The sequence below is a fragment of the Cetorhinus maximus genome, chromosome 16 (assembly GCF_964194155.1).
Source record: "Cetorhinus maximus chromosome 16, sCetMax3.hap1.1, whole genome shotgun sequence".
NCBI lineage: Eukaryota > Metazoa > Chordata > Chondrichthyes > Lamniformes > Cetorhinidae > Cetorhinus > Cetorhinus maximus.
The window spans coordinates 73,814,010-73,830,004 of NC_135894.1; the positions used below are offsets into that span (position 1 = coordinate 73,814,010).

The 15,995-nt window shown below is 44.8% G+C and overlaps 1 protein-coding gene across 2 annotated transcripts in view; it reads right to left on the reverse strand.

The window, feature by feature from the left end:
• LOC144691700 (NXPE family member 3-like) overlaps window positions 1-6,196 on the reverse strand; it is a 51,032-nt gene extending 44,836 nt beyond the window's left edge. Inside the window, exons 1-2 of one of the 2 annotated variants that reach the window (XM_078560057.1) lie at window positions 6,095-6,196; window positions 4,695-4,786 (exon numbers count right to left, since the gene is read on the reverse strand). The gene's annotated coding sequence lies outside the window, so the exon portion shown is untranslated. The remainder of the gene's footprint in view (window positions 1-4,694; window positions 4,787-6,094) is intronic. The other variant, XM_078560058.1, reaches the window with a different exon arrangement.
• Between the last annotated feature and the right edge of the window lie 9,799 nt (window positions 6,197-15,995).

Below are 15,995 nucleotides of genomic sequence, written 5' to 3' on the forward strand. Positions count from 1 at the left end.
CACTTGAAGCTATCCAGAGACTTTGGTGGTTGGAATGAAGAGCTGCGGTGTCAGAAAAGTGGACATACACATGAAGAAAGCTTTTGTCGTGGTTGCAGACCAGTTGAACATTCAGGAAGTGGACGCCCTGCCTGTTGATGAATTTGACTGGCCAGTTGCTGGGTGCCATGATGCCCTGCACCTTGGGGAATCCAATAACGGCAGCAAAACCCAATGCCCTCTGTCCCTGCAAGGGCCCTTCAGTGATTAATCAAATAAGCTGTCCAGCTCTGGCAAAGGAGGCATTAGTGACCAGCGAGATGCAGTGGTGTGCAGGTGTTCGCAAGATGCCACCAAGGTCTGCAGCTGATCCTTGGAAGGAGTCAGAATCAAAGAATTTCAAGGCCAATGCGACTTTGACAGCTATTGGCAGGGCATGGCAAACCAGTGCTACGAGGTCTTCCACAATGAGGTGTCAAAGATGTCTGTGGCCATCCCCCTCGATAGGTGCAGTCTCTTGCAGCATCGGTTCTCAGTCACCTCAAGGTAGCTCTACCTTCGACAGTAGTTATTATACTGTTGGTATGGCCTTTATGTCCTTCCTGCCCTTGTCCCTCTACCCTGCCCGGGGTTCCACCCTTTCTGCAGAGGACGTTGCTCCTCATCATCACTGAGCCCAAAATCTGAGACTTGTTGCCCCATTACCAACTGCTGCCTTCCTTGTGCTCAGGTAGTCCTCCAATTCTGCTGGATTGCTCCCTGATCTTATGCTCCCAAAATGCCAATAAGGTGATGATCCAACACTGCCCAAGTACTTGCTCTGCCCACTCTCCCCGTCACCCGCACTGCACCAATGGCACCTGTCTCACAATGGGCGAGGCAGCCTCTGAGCCATTCACCCTTTTATGCATTGCATCTAATTACCTGGGGTAGCCATGACTATCTCCCCATCATGTGCCCACCTCCATTGAACTGGTATGCCCCAAGCAACAGATACAGCCTGTGTGCCCCCGTGAGAATCACAACATTCCCCATTAACAACCTCTTACTGAGCTCCTAAACCATTTTAATTGGCCCTCATCATGGATCAGTGGGATCACAGGGCTGCCCGCACTCCCACACCCCCCGCCCTGATGAAAATGGTCAGCATCGGGAATGGGAACCCAGCATGCCAGCTGGTGCCTGCATTTTAGACCCACAGACACCTTCTTTACCACCCCTCCCGGGAACCAAATGTTCAGCCCAAAAAGCCTGCTCCAACTGATCGACAAGAGCAAAATGTCAGTGGTTTCACAGCTTATGTTGTGACATCTTACAAAATATTAATGTAGTGTTGTCAGCACAAAGCACCGATTATGCTGGGTGACACCATTTACCAAAGTACATTGTGAATTCAATAGTGTTCATAAATTGACATGCAGGAAGATCAAAAGAAATTTCAGCTTTATACAATCTTGCACATATGATTGCATTACCCATAGATACCGAATATCCAAGGCATAGTCAGTTTGGACTTTATAACTAATTGATACTAAAGTGTGTTTGCTCAAGGGTTATGGTAGTGTATACTTTGTTAATACTGCCTGGTGTAAAGGAACATGTTTAAAGATATGTCTGATATCCACAATGTATGAGTACTTGAAGGTGAAACACATGGAGCTGAAAACAACTTTCTTAAGTATGAAGAAAACCATTAATCTGATCTTGGATGCTGCAACCACCATGGATTCTGCTTTAAATGCAAGAGTGATGGAACCACACTCAAATTCCAAAATATGTAGGCTAGGTGATGCCACTAATTTTATTTGTGGTGTGCAACTAAATAGACCTCCAGCAATAATACTCAAGCACTAGTCTTTGATGAGGGACCCTGATTAGTTGCATAAGCATTCATCTTTTTTAATGTAGGTAATACTACATGTCCCTAAAAGGGTGTTTTCTATTGCAAAGTAACAGAATAGTCACTGTAGGAGCAGTCACTCTCCCAAACATATCATACTCAGAAAATATCCACTGAATACAAATTCATTATATATCAGATTACACTCTTTCCAGATTTGACATGAAGTGTCAAGACCAAGGTGGAGCGAACGACTGACTCTTTGGTATAAATTATAAATGACATGGACAAGGCCCAACAATATTTGATTAATTATTATCCCAGGGTGATGAGAAACTGTTATACGATTTCAACTGGTACGTCCTGACCTACATTCACTGTAAAGGTTATATTCTTTCCAAATGCTAATGCTGTTTTGAATTATATCCTCATTGTGAACTGTTAAAAGAATGATGAAAAATGTAAAAGACAAGTGAACTGTTTGAACTCTAAATGTGGTCAAATCACAGCTTTATATAAATAACAAAATTTCCACTCTGTATTCCAGTCTCCTTTTGATAAATGCCAGCATTCTAACAGCCTTTCAGCGTTTTTATACCTGTTCAGTAACTTGTAGTAATTACTGCGCCAGGACCCCAAAATCTCTTTGCTCCTCCGCAGATTCTAGCTCCATAGCATTTGAAAAAATAGTTTTATCTGTCACTCTTCAGATACAAAAGGGATGACCTTACATTTCCCCATATTGAACTCCAGTTCCGTTCCTTCACTGTCGCAGGATCAAAATCCTGGTATTCCCAGGGTGTTCCTACAGCACATGGACTGCAGCAGTTCAAGAAGACAGGTCACCACCACCTTCTCAAGGGCAATTAGGGATGGGCAATAAATGAGCAATAAATGCACACATCCCATGAACGAATAGATTTTTAAAAACTGCCACAGTTTTGCCCACTCACTTAATCTATCAATGTCCCTTTGCAACTTACACCTCCCATTTACATTATTTACTTTGCCATCTAACTTAGTGTTGTCAGGATATGGCCTCCTTTCCTCCGTCCAGGTCATTTATAAAAATAGCGAAAAATTGAGCCTCCTGGATAGATTCCTGAGAGACAGCATGATCGCATCCTGCCGACTGGAGTGTTCATCAATAACCTCCCACCTCCAAACCAAGCTCCTAACCAATTCCCTAACCATGTCAATAAGTTGCAATAAAAATAAAATAAAAACAAAAATAAAAGTTTGCAAAAAAGCAAAGAGCAAATTGGGACTATTTTCTCTGGAGTGCAGAAGAATGAGAAACAATCTCATTGAAATGTACAAGATTCTGAAGGGGTCTGATAGGGTGGACACTGAGGGATTTTCTGCTGGTCGGGGAGTCTAAAACACGGGGGCACATTCTCAAGATATGGGGGCTGATCATTTAGGACTGAGGTGAGGAGAAATTTCTTCACTCAAAGCGTTGTGAACGTTTGGAAATCTCTGCTCCAGGGGGTTGTGGATGCGCCATCGATGAATATATTTAATGCTGAGATCGACAGATTTTTGGTCTTTCACGGAATCAGGGGATATAGGGAGCGGGTGGAAAAATGGAGTTGAAGCCCAAGATCAGTCTCAATCGTATTGAATGGTGGAGCAAGCTCAAAGGGCCATATGGTCTACTCCTTCTCCTACTTCTTGTGCTCTTATTCTTGTTGTCTCCAGTTCCATGTGTTCTCATGTTTGCTAGCAGTCTATGATATGGAAAATTACTGAATGCCTTTTTGAAGTCTATGCCCCAGATTTGATGTTGAAAATAAATGCGAGGCTTTCAGTGCTTACTATTATTATAGAGCAAATTGAACAACAATTTATAGCATTCACACGCAATCATTGCATTCAGAAATTCAGAAGTTGCTGTCTGATTTGTCCTGCTCTTTCAGAAGCTTTGCTACAGTGATACCTCACCAAGAAACTTGGCATTGAGATTCAAGGATATGAAGTTTCTGTCCTTACGAACTAGGTACAAATTCCTTTCCCAAGACACCAACTCCAGCCCTCTCTCCCTGTCAATTGAATGAAGCTGAACCAAACTGTTTGCAACTCTGGTGTCATATTTGAGTCTTAGATGTGTTTCCATATCTGTGCCATCACTAAGATCACCTTTTTCCATCTCCGTAACATCGCCTGACTCTGCCAATGCCTCAACCCATCTGTTGCTGAAACTCTTATCCATTCCTTTGTTACTTGTAGACTTGACTATTCCCATGCTCTCCTGGCCAGTCTCCTGTGTTCTACCTTCCATGAACTTGACATCATCCAAAATTCTCATACCCTTATCCTAACTTGCACCAAGTCCTGTTCACCCATCACCCCAGTGCTCACTGACTTAGATTGGCTCTTAGTTAAGCAACAGATCAAATTTACATTTGCATCCTTGTTTTCAAATTTCTCCATGGCTGTGCCCCTTCCTACTTCTAATCTCCTCCAGCCCTACAATCCTCTGAAATATCTGCACTTGTCTAATTATGGCCTTTTGAATATTCTTGATTTTCATTGCTTAGGCATTGATGGCCATGCCTTCAGCTGCCAAGGCCGTAAGCTCAGGAATTCCCTGCATAAATCTTTTTACCTCCCTACCTTGCTTTCTTTCTTTAAGACGCTGCTTAAAATCTACTTCTTTGGCCAAGCTTTTGATGATTTGCCCTAATCTTTTATGCGGAAAGATGTCAAATCTTGCCATGTAACACTCCTTGCAAAGCACCTTGGAATGTTATATTACATTAAAGGCACTATACAAAAGCAAACTGTTGTGTTCTATAAAATATCTGTGGACACTTCTTAACTAGGTTAGCCACTTCCTCAAAAAATTTAACTAGGTTCATTATACATGACTTACCCATTACAAATCCATGCTGGCTTCCTCTGATTAGATCCTTTTGGTCCAAGTACTCAATTGTCTGTCCCGAATATTAGATTGCTGTGATCTAGCTGAAATCAAAAGAAGAGAAAACTATATTTTTTAAAATGTGACTTGTAGCAGGGCTTTTGCCTTGACTTGACAGGAAGTCCTCCAACACTGCCAGCAGAAGGGTTACCAATTGAGGTTATTGGGCTGGGTTTTTGTGTTAGGCTTGTAAAACTCGAGTCAGGCTAATTCCTGATTTCAGAAATCTGCACCCACTTCCTCACTCAATTCCCACCGTATTTTCGTCTCGAAGAGATGTGCATGGGATAAGAATAAGTTTTGCGACTCCTGACTGGGTGCGGGCTGGGTGCAGGTCCAGAAGAGTTCAGGTGTAGAAGCAGACTGGTTAGAAGGCCCGCCTCAGTTCTCAGGAACATCGATCCAGCTCTCCACGTCGTTCTTCTGCCCCCTGTCACCCTGCTACCCACCCTCCATGTCCCCTCAAACCCCCATGCCTCCTCCATACCCCTCATATACCCCATTTTCCTCATACCCCCATGCCCAGTCTATGCCTCTTCAAACATCCTCCATGCCCCCATTTCCCATGATTCCTCCATAGCCATTCACCCAGTATACACAATGGACAGGCCTCAGGAGCCACGTAATAGAAATGGGAAGTCTTTGAAATGTTCAAAAATTAAACCTCCAACAATCTAACAGAGCTGTCATTCAAACACATACCATTTAAACTGAATAAAAATTCCAGGCCCATTGAAATAAACTTAAATCACTTCAAGTAGTCATTCAGTTGTTAAAAACAAACAGAAACCTCATTAATGACAGGTAATCCTTTAGCAACCTCTTAAAATTGTTAATAAAACTGTGTGCACAACCTCCTGCTGATCTAAATGGTTCACTAGCTTTTGAAACTCAGCCATGCATTCTTAATGGTTCAGCTGTCAAAACAAATCATTGTAGCTTCAGAACATGGAGCCTATTGAAACTGAAACCGATGGCTCAGTTTTCCCCAAGCTACACCAGATGCCCCCTCATTCAAACAATTCCAGGAGCAGGTGGCTGTTTTATTTTTAAGTTAGAGCAACAGGCCAATGTTTTTCTAGGTTAAACTACTATGGAAATTACATCACTTCAGATCATGACACAAGTTCTCAAACTCTGTTTTCTATAGTTTTGAATGCATAGTAGAACTTTTTCAAATGGAAAAAGTACGTGAATGCATCTCAATACCTATGCAATCCTGGTCAATGTAATGGTCAACCTACCTTGGCAGGACAGAGTTCTATGATCAATTATTGCAGTAAAAACACATCTAACTTATAAGGCAGCATCTAATAATGACATTTGAAGTCGTCAAAAGATTTAACACTTACCCGTCAGAATGCTCCTAACTCCTCAGGAGGCTGCCCCCAAGATTCCCGAACTCTCTTACTTGGCGGGTTTTCCAAAGGTTTCCAAAGCCCACTCAGTCCAACGAGAATACTGAGGGACATGAAAAACTAATTTCCCCTAGGCCTGTCAATGATAACCCGGACATCGCAGGCCACACTTATGGGGTTGTAACCCAAACCTCTTCCCACTTATAGGAAGTTTGCGTAGGGCTCTTTTTGAGCAGGGAATTCACATTTCCAGTCAGGTGCCTCTGTTTTTCCAATTTCCACACCCATTCTTGACTTTTTTGGGTATGAAAATCCAGCCCATTGTCTCAGGTTAAAATAAGTGACCATGAGAGTGGATTACACATAAGTCATTATATCCATGCTAATGAAATAAATAAGCTTTGATCACTAAATTTGTTCAGACAAAATGAATAAGTTTTATTTTTCAAGACACTGTAGTCTGCTGTGGTTGGCCCTGGGCGAGAACCAGGATTATAACAGAGAGCTGGACTCAGGATCCCATATTATGGGGAGGCCGTGGCGTAGTGGTATTGTCACTGGACTGGTAATCCAGACACCCAGGGTAATGCTCTGGGGACCTGGAGTTGAATCCCACCAAGGCAGGTGGTGGAGTTTGAATTCAATAAATATCTGGAATTAAAAGTCTAATGATGACCATGAAACCACTGTTGATTGTTGTAAAAAACCCATGCGGTTCACTAATGTCCTTTAGGGAAGGAAGTCTGCTGACCTCACCTGGTCTGATCTACATGTGACTCCAGGCCACAGCAATGTGGTTGACCCTTAAAAATGCCCTCTGAACGAGGGCAATTAAGGATGGGCAACAAATGCTGGCCTAGCCAGCGATGCCCACATCCCACGTATGATTAATTTTTTAAAATTACAAATTCAACTATTTCACATTCCTAATACCATCACACAATATGCATTCTTGACAGTTGAAAAATTGTGACCAAAACCTCTGCTATCTCCTTTCTGGCTTCTTACAGAAGCCTAAGGAGCTTGCCATCAGGTCCCACAACATCCACCTAGAATGGACTAACTCCTCTGAAAGGACAAAGATTCTTCAGGATACACAAGGAAAAGGAGGGTGCCAGGAACTGCTAATATAGTGCGAAAGAGCCATTCAAAATGGCAGTCAAAATCTTCCAATTCCTCATTTGGCCAGTACATCTGTATTCAGTTTAAGTTCTACTAATTTGCAAAACAGAAAAATATCCTTTTCCACAATTATTGGAATTGGATTCTATATCTTTCTCCACTTCACCTGCATTAATTTTTAAAAGACATCCTTTTTAATTATTGGTTTAGTTTTAATCTCTCTATTTATCCATGGAACACCATTCTTTGGTGTAGCCATTTTCACATAATAGTAGTCAATTGATTTTGTATTTTATCCAGCTCACATTAGAAGATTTCACACCAGCAACTAGTTTGCAAACTTTTCTGCCCAACTACCTTGAGCCAAATTCACTTGCTAAAATTTGCCTCTTACAGTGATGATACCTAGCGCTATGTCACCACCATCTCACTTGACCCTTCCACTCTCTCTAATTTGTCACACTAATTGTCAGGCATCCAGTACTGAATGGGAACAACTTTTCCCCAACTAAATATTGGGAAACCAAGGTCTTTGGTTCCCACAACCATTTCCATTTCACTCCGGGCAATTGCCTGAGGTTTATCCAGACAGTTCATAAACTTGATATCCGTTTAGACCATAATATACACTCTTAATGCCAAGACCACCTACTTTCAGCTCCATAACACTGTGTTTCTGTCCCACCTTCATTCACCTGCTGCTGAAATCCTCAACCATGCCTTCGCTTCCTCTAAACTGTACCAAACCGAAACTCTCCTGATCAGCCTCCCATCTTCCATCCTCCATAAGCTCGAGGTCATCCTAAACTTTGGCACCCATATCATAACTCATACCGAATCCTGTTTAACCATCACCCCTGTACTCGCCAACACACGCTGGCTCCCAGTCCACCACTGATCTCAATTTTCTTCTTTGATTTCAAATCCTCCCATGGTCTCACCCCTCCCCGTCTCTATAATTTCCTCCATCTTACAACTGATTGAGATCACTGCGCTCATCCAATTCTGAACTCTTGGGCAATCCCAATTTTAATCACTCCACCATTGGTGGCTGTGCCTTGAGCTGCTAGGGCCCTAAGCTCTGGAATTCCCTCCATAAATCTCTCCACCTCTATTTCCCCCTTAAGACACTCCTTAAAAACTACCTTTTGATCAAGCTTTTGGTCATCTGCCCTAATATCACCTTATGGGTCTCGGTATCAAATTTTGTTTGACAACAGTCCTGTAAAGCGCCTTGGGACATTTTACTATGTTAAAGACAATACATCATTACAAATTTTTTTTCAGTCCAGTACTCTTATATTTAACTCATCATTCTATTCTATTCTCACACGAGACCTAGCAAACAGCGTTGTGACTGCAAGCTCTTACAGTTATTTGCCCCATTTACTTTCCAGAAATGAATCAAACATTACTTCTTTCATTTTCAGAAAGCTACTAGCCAACAAAGCAACAAAGGAAAATAGTAGGCCTTTAAGTTCCTCAAGCTTGTTCCACCATTCAGTTAGATCACAATTGATCTGTACCTCAAATTCAATTACTCATCTTTGTTTCATATCCCTAACTATTTTTACATTAAAAAAAATCTTCAATCTCACTCTTGAACATTTCAAATAACTCAGCATTCACACCCTTTGGAGGGAAGAGAGTTTCAGATGCCACACTCTGATTTTAAAACAATGCCTCTGGATTCCTTTATCAGAGGAAACAGTTTTGCTCCATCTACACTCAAACTTATAAACTCAGTAACACAAACCAAGTTTGTGAAACCCATTCGCATAATTTAATATTTCAACCCTGGTATTATTCTGGTGAATCTGCACTGTAACTCCTCTAGGCTTGTAAGGAGGATCGGAACAGACTCCCACAGGCTAGTATATATTTCTTGAGGTTTGGTAGTCAAATCTGAGTATCACTTTCTCACTTTTGTATTTCACTCCCCTTAAGATTATTGTCCATTAGCTGTTTTTCATTAGCCTGTTTAACTACTGGATGCATTCTAAAAACATCTTCTACTTTGGCTACATGTGTTAACTTTATTTCAGCCCATTTTGGGATAGCTAAATGTCCCAGTATTATTACTCTCTTGTCCTTGTATACCTGTCTGAATTGTGAGTAGGTTTTAATCATTCCCTCATCTCCACGGTTTGTCACTTTGCAGTGTACAGCAACAGCTGTACCATTTCCTTTTTTTTTAATAAACTTCCTTAACTCTTGATGCAAAGAACTGTATTATTTCACTTTTTTAAAGAATTTATTCGCTCTTCCATTGAGTCTTAAAGCAACTTCCAACATTCTCCTTCGATTCTGATGTGTTTTTTTTTAGGTTATTCACTTTGTTTGCAAGAATAATGAAGTAGAATCTTTCTTTAACAGATGTGGAACTTGTAAATCTTGATGTTCAGAGGGACTTGGGTGCACTCATAAAAGAAACACAAAATTTGTATGCAGGTACAACAAGCAATTAGGAAGGCAAATGGCATGTTGGCCTTTATTGCAAGGGGATGAGTACAGGAATAAATAAGTCCTGTACCATTGAGGCCTTCCGTGCCCAGTGGGCACCGCAGGGGCTGGGGTGCTTTATAGACCCCTTTAATCACATTTTGATTTAATGTTTGTAAGTTTCCTTTGAATTTTGTCTTTTATTTTTGCAGTTTCCCTTTAAGGGACTGCCTTTCACTTTATCCCTTGATTTGTTAATTTAGTTTATTTGCTTTGTAACAAACGAGTCACTATTGTAAAGGGTTTTGGTAAGACCACACTGGAGTACCCTGTGCAGTTTTGGTCTCCATATTTAAGGATGTAATTGCATTGGAAAACATCCAGCAAAGGTTCACTAAATTGGTTCCTGGGTTGAGATTGTTGCTCTTTGATGGGAGCTGAATAAATTGGCCTATACTCTCAGCAGTTTAGAAGAATCAAAGGTGATCTCATTTAAACATACAAGATTTTGAAGGCACTTGACAGGGTAGAGGCTGAAAGGTTGTTTCTGCTGGCTGGGGAATCAAGAAGACGGGAGAGCGGGTTGGGCACAGTATCAGGATATGGGACCAATCATTTAGGACCGAGGAGAAATTTCTTCACTCAAAGGGTTGTGAATCTTTGGAGTTCTCTACCTCAGGGGGTTGTGGATGCTCCGTCATTTTATATATTTAAGGCTGGGATAGACAGAGCTTTGGTCTGTCAGGGAATCAAGGGATATGGGGACCAGCGGGAAAGCGGAGTTGAAACCGAAGATCAGCCATGATTGTATTGAATGGCACAGCAGGCTTGACAGGCCATAAGGTATATTCCTCCTATTTCTTATGGTTTTACATTCAAATTACATTTTAAAAATCCCTTATTAGTATCGCCAACCTATACTCTTTTCTCTCCCACTCTCTTGAAAATGTTATAGCTAAGAATTTCAGGTCCCAGTCCAGTCTGAACCCAAGTCTCAGTTTTCACTGCACATCTTCTTATCCTCTCCTTGGTTATTGACATCTCTAACTCTATTTTGTTTGAATGCTTTGTGTATTCACAAAACATAACAGCAGGGTTACCAAGGTTATTAAGGCTTGGCCTCAAACAATGACCAATCAGAAGGAACGAGTTCGTGGCTGGAGAACAGAGGCAAGTAGGGACATCAAGAGAGGTAGTGGTGAGGTATAGCTGGGTGTCATCAACATGCACATGGAACCTAATATTTTGGGATGATGTCACCAAGGGGCAGCAGGTAGAAGATAAATAGGAAGGGGCCAAGAATAGATCTCTGAGGGTCAGCAGAGATAACGGTGTGGGAACAGAAGCCATTGCAGGCAATTGGCTATCTACGACTAGGTAGACAGAAGACAACTGCACGGTTAACCAAACATAAATATATTTTGGAAATGAAACATTTATCCTGGTAGCAGCAGAAATAGCAGATACTCACTTTAAAATCAACAAGGGAGTTCACATAATCCTTTGAGACGAGTGAATCAATGTGTGTTGAATTAACCTAAATAGCCGAAGCAAGACTGTCACCAAGCAAGGTATGAAGTGAACAGGCCAAATATATCCGTCAGATACCAAAAGTCCAGTTTTTTTTTCCTTAGGGAAACAGAAGCACGTTTTTTTTCTTCCACTTGCTCATATACTTTACAAGGAGAAAACAAACCAAAGAGATCATCGGATCTCAAACCATGTTCCTCCTTGTGGTCCGGTAATAAAACTTCAAGCTGGAGACGAATAACGGAACATGCGACTCTGCAGTCGTTCTGAAAATAGTATTTTTTTTTCCCTGTTAAGATGATAATCATTGTCAGGGGAAACCGACCCGCAGCCCTCCTCCATCTCACTGGCCCTTTACTCTCGCTCACAGCCGCACTGCACCCCCTCCAGCAACGATAACTGACAGCTGCAGCTTCCACCCAATCACAATCCAGCAGCTCGCCGGCCATTGGCTGGCAGGACCACTACTTTCTCGCATCCAATCAGCGTGCCGCTTCCCCCCCCCACCTCCTCCCGAGCCAATGGCGCTGAGGGGAGACGGTGGGGGGGTGGGGTTTAAACCCTGATTGACGGGCAATGGAGAGGAGCGGGGCCCCGCCGGCTGACTGACAGCAGCAGCGTCCAATGGGACTGCTCTTCCCTGCTCCGTCCACATCAATTCGAGTTAGATGCTGGACAGCGGCTTCAATGCACCCCCCCCACTCCCCTCCCCCCCTCCGGCACTTACTAAGTGTGCAGCAGCAACAGCAATTGCTCATCGTTCATTAACCGCACTGCATTAAAACCAAATCATAGCCATCTAAAGGCGTGTGTTATATCCTCGCCCCTTTGCTTACCAGCTCGATGGTAACCAGGTTGCAAGCAGCGGCTGCAAATACAATTCATCCCCATCCTGCAGTCAGCTCTGCGGTTCACCTCAAACCGCCGCCTGCAACCTGCTTCTGCGCATCTGTTAGCATGCAACGAAGGGCAAAGCGGAGATTACAAACACCTGATAAATTATTAGCGGTTTGTCGAAAACAGTAAAGCAACCTTGCATTGACTTCCCCTTATTCCTTAGTGCTGGTTACCAGGACCTCCGATCCTCAGTTCAATGACCCGCATTCCTAAACTCTTCATGCTGCTCCGCTTTAAGCCTGGTTACTATATGTTTCTCCAGCTTAAAATGACTTAGGTTTGGGTACAGGGCGTACAATTTCAAAATTTGCAATTTGGCAACATACAGTGAGCATGATGACATCGAATTCAGGGTACCTTGGGTATCCTGCAGAGACACGGTTGGTGGAAGTTCTCCAGCTCCCAGTGGTGCCTTTGGTAGGTGATCCAAGTCTTAATGCCATAAAGAAGGATGGTGAGTGACTGCAACAGTGCTGTAGACTAAAGCCTCTTATGAAGATCTTTGTTGTGGAAGGTCTGGATGCACAATTTTTGGAAGGCTATGCTGACACAGCTGGACGAGCCCCAGCATGCTCACCAAAGTCACTTCCTCCAGCATTGCAGCCATAATCATGTGAAGTCAGGAACTGCACCTGTTTGCCAAATAATCAGCTTTTCACAACTTAAGGATGGTACTCAATCCCACAGAGAATAGAGAAAATATTTTAAAGGCACTCTGAAGGCCTCATTGAAAAGGGGACAAATTGACAGAAAAACGGCTGAATTTTCCCAAATTTGCATCAAATGCCGTAGCGGGCAGGTACCTGCCGGCCGCGATGGTGGGTTTTAGAGGCAGGGACTCTCATAACATTAAAGAGGTACTTAGATGAGCACTTGAAACGCTATAGCATACAGGGCTATGGGCCAAGTGCTGAAAAATGGGGGTAGAATAGATAGGCACTTGATGGCCAGTGTGGACAGGATGGGCTGAAGGGCCTGTTTCTGTGCTGTATAACTATGACCTCGGTGGAACCTAGCTTTAGGGTAGCCCCAGGATCACCATCTGGTGAGCAGATTGCACTGTCTGATCCACTGCAGTCGGTGGCAGGGATTTCCCAGGTGTCTGGCACACGAAGGACTGCTGGAGGCCAGAAATTTGCTGTGTCCGAGTCAGATGACTAGCCTCTGGACTCAGTCATGTTACAGTTACTGGAGCTGCAAAGGCAAGCTCGGGAACATCAGGAAGGCATGTCCGCTGCACAGATAAAGATTGCAAGGCATGATGGAGGAGTCCGTTCGCCCTCAGTCTGAGGTGATAGTGCTGGCATTCCAACGCACCGAGGTCAACACTGGTAGCATGGCGGCCGCCATGGAGACCTTGGTCCAGGACTTTGCTCCTGCACTGCTGCGCAGGCTCAAATCCATCATTGATGCCATAGTTGGCCTCCAACAGTGTGTACGCAGCTCAATCTCACTCTAGCTACCCCTGCTCCTCAAGGAGTCAGCCTGGGACCCCCGGGCACCCATAGGATCTGCAGGTGCACACTCCAGGCCCATCCATCGAGGTGACTCTGAAAGTGCTCAGCACATCCGACTCCCCTCTTCCTGTGACCTCAGCAGCTCTAGCTCCACAGGCCGAGGAGGATGCCACTGGCACACAGCAGGACCCTGAAAGCAGGCCAGAGCCCTCCAAGTCTCGGCCCTCCAGAGGACACCTGCCAAAGTCATCACAGGCAGGGCATCACAGTCAGCAGGCCGCCTCCACCTCCTCTGAGGATGTCCAGGGAGCACCAAGACCTAGTGGCAGGGTTAGGACAGCTAAGGAGAATTAGTTGCACAGCCTGGGCATGGGTGTTAATCACTTGTACATACTGTTCATTATTGTCAATAAACTCCCAAGAATATCTCCCTGCCTGTGGCTCCTTGTTCTGATGAGCAGTGTTCTTGTCACCCAGATGTGAAACCTTTCTGCACAAGATAAAAGCAGGTGTCTCAGTCCAGGGCCTCTTCCCTGTGCTTTGTGCAGCCTTCAGACCAAAGTGATGGTCCAGCCTCACACTCCCTGGAGACAATACTGATGCCTGTGCCTCAACGGTGCTGGCCATTGCTGCCAGAATGTAGTGGGCAGGCACCACAGAGTTCTCTCGTTCTCTCTGTGTGCTCTCAGACCTTTAAGGAGGGGCGGGCCCCCATCTCTTCAGCATCTGTTACCATCGATGCTGTGCTCCAGCTCCTGAAGGGCTCAAGTGCTGAAGGCGGACAAAGCATAAGATGCTTCTAAAGTTTCGTGGCTGCGCCTCTATGATATGAGCCTGATCATGGAGCGAAAGCGAGCTGCCCTCGGCCAGACAGGAGTCAGACATTCTCAGAGGCTGTGTGAAGGTTTATGCAGTGTCCTCAATGTATGTGGTCATCATCCTCCTAAAATCGAGCAACTATTAGGGCCTGCACTGTGTCTCCATGACAGGAGCATTCTCACAGAGGGTGTTCACGGTGCCATAAGCCAGACTGGAGTTAAATGTTCACAAATGCAATGTGAGGAACTATACGGTCACCTCACTGCATGCTGTCATCATCCTCCACAAATCTAGCAGCTATGAGGGCCTCCCAAGCACACCTGCCTCGTGTAGCCAGTATGAAAGCCTCATCCCCGTCATCACCACCTCCAAGGACCTCCTCAGCTTCATCCCCGTCAGCATCCTCCTCATTGGAGGAGACATGAAGCTCCTCCATCTCCTCCTCAGCCAGCTCGACTCCACGTTAGAGTGCTAGGTTGTAAAGGGCGCAGCAGACAACAACATGATGCGTGACACCCTCTGCGGGCTAAATTGCAGGGCTCCACCAGACCGCTCCAGGCACCAGACCCTCATCTTCAGCACCCCGATGGTCTGCTCCACCAAGGTGCGAGTTGCAGCATGAGCCTCATTATATCGTTGCTCTGCTGCAGTCTGAGGCCGCCGCACGGGTGTCATCAGCCACGGCATCTGCGGGTAGCCCTTGTCACTGAGGAGCCAAAAATGCAGCCTCTGTGGGCCCTGGAAGATTCCACGGACCCCAGGGGTCTGTGACCAACTGACAACATAGGCGTCGTGCACAATCCCTGGGAACCGTGTGCACACTTGCAGGATGCGTTTCTGGTGGTTGCACACCAGCTGCACATTCAGCGAATGGAAGCCCTTGCAGTTGATGTATTCCACTATGTGTTGCAACAGAGATCTGAGCTCCACATGAGTGCCGTCAATCACACCTTGCACCTGTGGGAAACCCGCAATCTGGACGAATCCAATCTCTTGCATCCTGGCTGTCCTGATCCCAGGCAACATGCACAAAGTTGTGTGCCATCAGGAAGATGGCACCCGTGGCCTCATGGATGCATTTGTGGGTGGAGGATACCTGTGGAGCCCTGAAAGGAGCCACTGACATATAAATTGAGTGCCGCAGTCACTTTCACAGCTATTGGCTGTAGATGCCCTCCATGTCCCCGTGGTGCCAAATCCTGCAGTAGCTTGCAGATGTGAGCAACCAGTTCCCTAGCCATTCACAGTCTTCGGCGACACTGGTTCTCAGTCATCTGCAGGAATGAAAGGCGATGTCTATAGACCCTGGGTGTCACAAGGCGCTGGCCTGCAATGGCTCGCTGTGGATCTTGGGTGGCGTGTGCAGCGGCCCCTTCTTCCTCTGCCTCTGAGGAAGCAGCCAGGAGCCTCAGTCGCGCTCTCCGCCATCTTCATTGGGCTCTGTAGGCCATAAGGCAGACAGCTAGCTCACCAGGATCCATGATCCTGATGTAGTCCTCCTGCAGGATGAAAGAAAGAAACATGTAGTTAGCATGGGTGTACTTAAGAACCTGTCCTGGTTAAGTGTGATGGCCCCTTAATGCTTCCCAGAGAGTGCTGGCCACCACTTGGATGGCCAGAGATAGTGT